The 7,749-nt window shown below is 34.9% G+C and overlaps 1 long non-coding RNA gene across 1 annotated transcript; it reads right to left on the bottom strand.

The window, feature by feature from the left end:
- Positions 1-1,357: 1,357 nt before the first annotated feature.
- LOC140336202 (uncharacterized) lies at positions 1,358-7,000 on the bottom strand. Its single transcript, XR_011921830.1, has 3 exons — positions 6,889-7,000; positions 6,662-6,757; positions 1,358-2,034 (listed from the first exon to the last, which is right to left on the bottom strand). It is a non-coding gene; the product is annotated as an uncharacterized lncRNA (long non-coding RNA).
- Between the last annotated feature and the right edge of the window lie 749 nt (positions 7,001-7,749).

Below are 7,749 nucleotides of genomic sequence, written 5' to 3' on the forward strand. Positions count from 1 at the left end.
AACACCAGTTTTACATATTTTTGATATTTGCAAAACTCTTTCTGAAATCTATATTTTTAGGAAAAAGCACAATAAATGTATTTTGGTGCACATTGCATCACATAAACTGCAAAAACTATACTACTCAAAATTGTCTATAGGTTACATTTTTTAAAGCCTTAAATTAAGATTTAATGTTCATTAATTATTGTATATTATTCTTCCTCTTTTTCCGGAGGCTTACAGCCACTCAGATCACTTCAACACTGAAACCAGGATCTGATCAATTCAAATTGGCTGGCGCCTTGCTAAAAATGACAGTGGGTTGGGAACTGCAATTTCTTGAGCTGCTGTTAATCTACGTACTGCAGCAGGGATGTGGTTAATCATATATAAACAAACCACAGTCTGCACTTGATGATTTATTTAGAGAACTCTAATGCATTGTAGGTAAGGAAAAATTAAAAGTGAACAAAAGTAGGACACAAGAAGGACATTGAAAAGCTGTGCCCATTATAGCAATTTTTTAACAAAGAACACAGAAGAGACATTCTGGCTAACAAAAGTAATAACAGGCACCCCCAATTGTCTGCTTTTATGTCAAGACTTTTATGTTTAAGAGTTTTAAATGGTTGCAATGTAAATTAAGTTTTCTTTAATGTATGGGTAAGTACTGGGGTCAGCCCTAACTAAGCACAGTATCTACAGCCAATATACACAGCATGCAGCTAGCTGCAATATATTACTGTTTAAGGTGTTAGAGTGCAATTAAGGCATATGCCACATTGTTTTAGCAGTGGTTGCAAAACAAATCAATGTTATTGACAAAGGTAGGCCTGTTTGAGAACTTTAAGGCAGAATTGTAAAAGTTAAAACTGTTAAGTGTCTTGCCCCTAGAAACCAATTAGACTGCCGCTGTTATTTTTCTACAGGAGGTCAGAAAATAGAACTGATTGGCTGCTGCAGATATCAGGCGCTTAGTCAGCCCTGCTAGATTTAGATCTTTGATTTTGGTTACTTGATACACCAGTGGTTAACCTGTATAGAAAATTTAACTAAACATATGAATGCAAAGTCATCCTTGGGTTAATGCTACCGCAAGTACCTTATGACGTTTGGTAACATGAGGACCAGTTTGGATGATTTCGGCATTTATTAGATGAATAATATGAAATGTTCACACAGTAAAGTGCAAGCATTGCTCAGCATTTCTGTTATAGAACAGTAATAAAAACAAAACATTTTCCTTAACCACCTGAGACATACTCAAAGAAATTTCACTGCCATAGTCACCATCTATATTTCTTTCTACCTTGTCTATTTTTCTTTTTTCTGGTTCCCCCTGTTGTGTTCTGCTACAATTTTGGGTTAACTGACCCCTTGAAGAGGAACCTTTGTTTTTGAGTCCATCTCTAATAAATAGTATTAAAAAAAATATAGGCTAACATTTCAATCAGACGTACCCATGGGTATGACCAATTAATGATGCTTTGGACAATTGCTGAGTAGCTCAGTGTTTCTCAACCAGAGAACCTTAGGGCTCTTCCAGAGGTTGTCTATTGGTGCTTCTCAGGTTAAGTGACTCCCAGTGATCTTTTTGCCTATCTGTAATGGGCATGTAGGAGGCATTCTTCCCAATGACCACTATTCTAATGTACTGTGAGTTGTGGGTATGTTAATTATAGCAGGGGTTCCCTGAAATCCTGAAAGTTATTTCAAGGGACTTGAAAAGTTGGGAAAGGCTGATCTAGATGATGACACAGACAGAGCCTATCACGATGGCCTAAATTGGAACATATGATTACTATGCAACCAGTTATACCTTATCATCGTCCAAGCAAAGCAAGCAAAAGGAATTTTAATGAATAGAAGACATTGAAGTTATGTGATCACATAGAATATGCAGCACAGAATTTAAGAACTTTATAAAGTATTTATAAAATACCAGAGTGTAACAAAGAAAACTGCTTTACCATTCAGAGGCTGGGGTGGGTCCAGGACAAACTAACCTCAGGTAATGTGAGTTGAATATGTTGTCCCTCAGACAGAGGATATCTAATGGCAGAAAAAAACTGCTGAGAAACCTTTGGATTAAAAAAAGGAATATAACAGCAAAACAATATTTTTAAAATGGGCTAATCATTTTTATCTTGGTATTTTTGAGTGGTGTCCTGCTTTCCAACAAACCAATTAGGCCAAAAGTTTACCTTGCAGGCTTGGATTGGCAATCAACTGGTATTGGTTCTTCTCAAAATTATACGATATAAGAATGTATGTGGTCCAGTGTGGGTTCTTGTCTCCTCTCCATCCCGTCATAGTAAAATAAAACACACAGGCTCATTGTAGTTTATAGCTATAGTGCTAATTTTTGTAAGGTATTCCTCTAGAACAGACCTGTTTTCATAAACATGAACATATACCATTATATACAGATGTGTTTTTTTATGCAGGGCTGCTTCATGTTTCACTTTATCTCCATTATTTATAAATTCTAAAACTTTTTTTTTCAAATATGAGACTAAAAAAAGTTTTCAACTTGTCTATGTTGCTCTTTTTCTGCTTTCATCCCCTTGGCTGTATTTAGCAATTGTGCTGCCTTAGGCCACTGTGAATTAATATGTTCTAAATAAGCACTATAAAAGCTTATGACAAAACCCCCATGGTTCTATTTCTATTAATGAATCACTGGTGCAGACTAGCCAGCACATTTTAAAGAAAATTAACATATCACCTCCCAAGACAGTTCCATCCAAAGCCCATTCCAATCTGAGCATTTGATAAACACAACCCTGACAGCAAAATCCCACTGATTTCTGTACCTGCACAAATCATTCATACCTTCAATCGTCACATGTTGTAGCTCGTGCTATGTAATTATTCTGCATTTTTGTCCATGTCTAAACAATAACTTTGTATAAACAATGTGTTTCATAAAAGAAAAGAAACAACCAGAGATTATTTAGTTATATATATTTTTGTTATATATTAAGTTCAACTCAACATTTAACTCAACTGTTATATAATGTGTTCTTTAGACTAAGTTGTACACATTGTACAATTGTACACATTGAGCCAAAACTGGATATAATAGCCTATCATAAGTCATCCTGTGTGATCCAGAAATCCTAGAATGCATCTGGTCTAGGACTGAAAACAGTTGCCAAGTAATAGGAATTTTTTTCTTCCATGATAGTCCACAATTTCTTGGAGATCTTCAAAAAGCAGGTCCATTAAAATTTACTTCTCTACATCTACTACAATTTCTTGACAATCATATTTATTTTTACCAAAAATATGTAAGGTGTGGGCCTAGCTGAATAGTCGATTTACCTTGAGCCTAAGCAGGAATGCCTTTGTGGTACATAGGTGCTGATATATTTAAAGGAGAATGTAGCAATATATGGTGTTAGTGAACCTGTGGCCAGACTATGGACATTCAAGTATGAACAAATTCTTAAAAAACAGCAAAGTCTTTAGTGACCAGTGGAAAATCATCCTTTAAGTTTACATCAGAAGCAGTAAAGTTACAATTCCCACCCCAAGATGAAAAGTAGCTAGGAACGATAAACTTTTTCATTTAACTTTCTTTGAGCCGGCTAAAGACTCAAACAGAAAAACAAAAAATTGGAAGTGTAGATGTTATTTAAAAAAAAAAAACGAAACCACACTTAGGTAGGTAGCAGTACTGGCTAAATCCTAGGGCTGATTGGAATTCTGAAAAATGGACAATTATCAATTTAACACTGTGAGCGATCATATGCAGAAGTCACTAAGTACCCCCTAAAACAGCATTTCTATACCATTTTAACAAGGAGGAACCCCTTGAAACAACTTCTAATCTCAGGGAACCCCAGCTATAATTACTATATCCACAACTCACAGTGTATTAGTGTGGTGGTCAGAGGAAGAATAACTATTATATTAAAGATTATTTGGAAAAATTCCACCTTCTAATGGCCAGAAAAAAACATTTGTGTCAAGTAAACCTGAGAAGCACACATTGTTCATTGCTTAAGGAACCCCTAGAAACCCCTGGAGGGGACCTGATTGAAAAACACTGCTCTAAAATATGCACAGAACCTGTGTAATTTATAGGTATTCAATTTTAAAGGCATGTTGTGGTGACTCTAGTATATCCCCCATGGCATGAGTTTTAACATATGTGTGTTAATCAAGCAGAGTTGTAATTTAAGCAAAATGCAGAGCTCCTATCCCCAACTAGAGAATAACAATCAGTAAATCAATGGTGAAATTGAGGTCCTAAAGCCATTTAGAGATGTTTTTTACAAAAAAAGTCATTACGTTAACAAAACCAGAGATTATATTAACCACATGAAACTCAATTGTTTAATTGCTTGTGGAAGTTTTTGGCTTTACAAGCAGCTTGGAAAGCTAGGAAGTGTCTTCAATGTTACTAGTCTAGTTGATTGTAAGAGAGCTTCCTTAGAAATACTGTTTGCCATATTGCTTTAAACATGGCTTTCTGTCCATGTAGTCCATATGCAATATACTCCATTGAAACAGTAAAATTTCCTCCAATTGTCCAAGACAATATTTGGTGGATGGTCAATGGTTTTCTTAGGTTGAAACTTATTCAAACTTAACAGGCTATTTTTAAAAGACAATCTTCGACAGGATAATCGAATAGATTACAATAAGGTAATCGAATAGAAACAATAAGGTGTTCAGATACCTGAAAATGATAAGGATTTAGGATAAAGATTTTTAAATGATATTTTCCAAAGATTTAACAAGAGAAATTGAGAAGTGGGAGACAGATCCAGTTGTGTCTAATTTCCAGTCTCAGAACATCATTCATACAGAATATGAAACATTTTCTCATGGCCTTTTGACAAATTTGATTGCGGAGAAGATCCCATAGGCTGATTTACCAGATATCCATGGCAGCAATGTGGTGATATCTATGATTATTGATAAACATATTTAAAAATCAGATCCATTTCAATATGCTATAGGAAAAAATCAATGCAGGTATTAATCTGAGGTTGACAGTATGCTATTTCTCTTCAATATTTAACCATATACTTGCCCCAGGAAGAACTTTATGTCTCTATGGTATTTTTAGGATTTTCTATGTACATTAATTTGCTTGACATTTGGTTGTAATACTTTTTCTTTTATTTTTTTAAATTGAATATGCTTTTGCACTGCACACTATTCCTACACTCCACAGCTAGTGTTGACCAGAGAGATGTAGAAGAGTTCACATATAATTTAAGCCCTCTGTAAAAATTAGGTATTGTAATTTATTTTAAATATATTGAATTTATATAGCACCAACATGTTACATAGCACTTTACTAAGTCCCTAGTCATGTCCCTAACTGTCCCTCATTGGGTCTCACAATCTGATGTCATCACCATAGACATATGAAGATAGACATAGACATAGACATATGAAGAATCTTAAAGTTACCTTTAATTTAAATATTCTTGTTTGAAAAAGAAAAGAAAATACAAAATTGACAGTTCAATAGTCTTAGTTTATCATAGACTACTGTGAAACCAATAAAAAGGGTGAAAAAAAAGGCATAAAAGCAAAGGTAAAATGTTCTCTAGTATTGTGGCCACAGAGCATTTAAAAAAAAAAAATCACATATACTAATTTGATAAACCTGTGAAAAAACTTAAACCATATTAATTCATTTACATTTATGACCTTAACTAATTTAGAAGGATACAAAAAAACATACTTTATCAAATCTTGTTTCTTTATATAGTTTATAATTGTATATGAGGTAGCCAATCTGATTTTTTAATTTGCATGTTTTGTGGTGCTACCTGATGTTCTCTGTTTTTCTTACAATGCAAGTTTAGGGCGGGCATTATTAAAGCAGTGTATGGCATTGTTTTGGCAATACCATTGAAACAAAATGAGTTACAGTTGTGTACTTTACAAATATGTTTTACCTTTGGCTTGTTAAGATATTTGATGCAAAATAATAATATTAAGTGATTAGTTTCTTCAGTAATCATACACAGGTAGGCCAAGAGAAAAACAAGGTAGGAGGATAGGCAGAGGGACCACATACCTGGGTGCTAAGGGGAACCAGTCGATTGGGGCTGAAAGTGTAGGGGGGGAGGATTATGGGGGTGTGATAGTAGTAGGTGTTTATTTTGGTGTCCGGTCATAAGTGCTGGACAAGAGGTTGGGGGCAGCAGAAAGTGATCTGGTAGTAAAGTGAGCTTCCCACCAGTGTATATTATTAGTGTAGCCTGGGGTGTTGTGGGGTCCGGGGAAGGCAGTGGTTTTGTAATAATGGAATGTGGTAAAGGATTTATCTTAGCTTTGGTGTACGTAGGCGTTATGGTATTTGATAGTTAACAGCTGGTTGAGAGTGGCAGCAAGTGTGTGGATAGCTAATACTGGCCCTCGAGGCAGGTGCTGGTACGCCTGGGGGCCAAAGATATCAATTTGTGTGACTCAGGTGGTATGTGAGTTTTATTGGGGGGAGCCTTCCTGGATCTGCAACCAGGTAGTACCTTTAGTGTTAGTTACTGCTAGGGAAGATTTAGGGTAGTCCCCATTGGACTTATGGAATCCTGCACTTCCATTGAATAATGCTGGTTGGAAAACTACAAAATAAAGCATATCTCTAGGCCAAAAATACAATATTTTCTTTGTATAAGATACAGTTAGAACATGATACTTTTATACTCACTCTGATGGCTATTGTGACCAGTCACCACACTACATTCTACAGTTATCTCTGAAATGCTCACAGTGAGTATGCCATCGAAAGATATTTTTTGTGTCTCTGGAACAGGAAAAAAAAGGATATTACTTCATTGAGACAACAAAAAATGATGGCCTACATAAAAAAAGTTTTAGCTAGACATACACTTTAAAATGGCTATATCCCATAAGAGTACTCTCCAAGGTAATTACTTATACATTCTGCAAAAATTAGAATTAAACTGGAAATAATTCATGGCTAGTTCATATTATTTTCAGTCCATTGTTGAATGTTATTTCCAAGTTTCTGCCTCCTGCACTTTGCCTGTTCTCCACTGCTGTCTCTATTTGAAGAAGGAATTACACACTCAGCTTATTCTCTGCAGAATTCCGAAGACTTCTGCCAATTCTGTCAATATTTGATATCCCTGCTAGGCTAATGTCAAGTAAAGTTAACAATTTCAGTGCAAACTAGAGTACAGTATCCTGTTCAGCAATATGTTAGGAAGCCATCAGGCTTTTTCAGTAATACTCAGATAATGCTTATTGAACATGATTTTGTAAGGAAGCTATTTATAATGCATGTAACTGAAATGTAAGACTATCACTTTTCTGTTAGCATTAGATAAGCATAGTCTTTTAATATATTTGCTACAGGAAATATTGTATTCCATTTGTCTTCATGTATTCCAATAAGTATTGTGATATTGTGAACCTATGAGAGTGCATGCAGTATGCTAGTTTACTTATTAAGTGTTATTAACAGAGGGACCCGCTATACAAAAACAAACAACCCTATTATAAGTGCTCTGAATGTAGCTATAGAAAGACTACTTAGTATTCAATTGCGCATTTACTGTAGCATGCCACTTGTACAATATCCTAGAACAACAATTTTATATTTTAAAATGAAGTGCATAGACAATATAACATACACCACTACCGTACCTTTAAAGTAGACGTAAGCCTAATCACTAAAATCACATTTACTATTTTCATGTCAATTTAAAAGTCATGTTTAATATTTTAAATGTACAGCTTTCTCTAAAATACTACAATGTGATCTTATCATTG

This window comes from Pyxicephalus adspersus, chromosome 8 (assembly GCF_032062135.1).
Source record: "Pyxicephalus adspersus chromosome 8, UCB_Pads_2.0, whole genome shotgun sequence".
In the NCBI taxonomy this organism is placed as follows: Eukaryota; Metazoa; Chordata; class Amphibia; order Anura; family Pyxicephalidae; genus Pyxicephalus; species Pyxicephalus adspersus.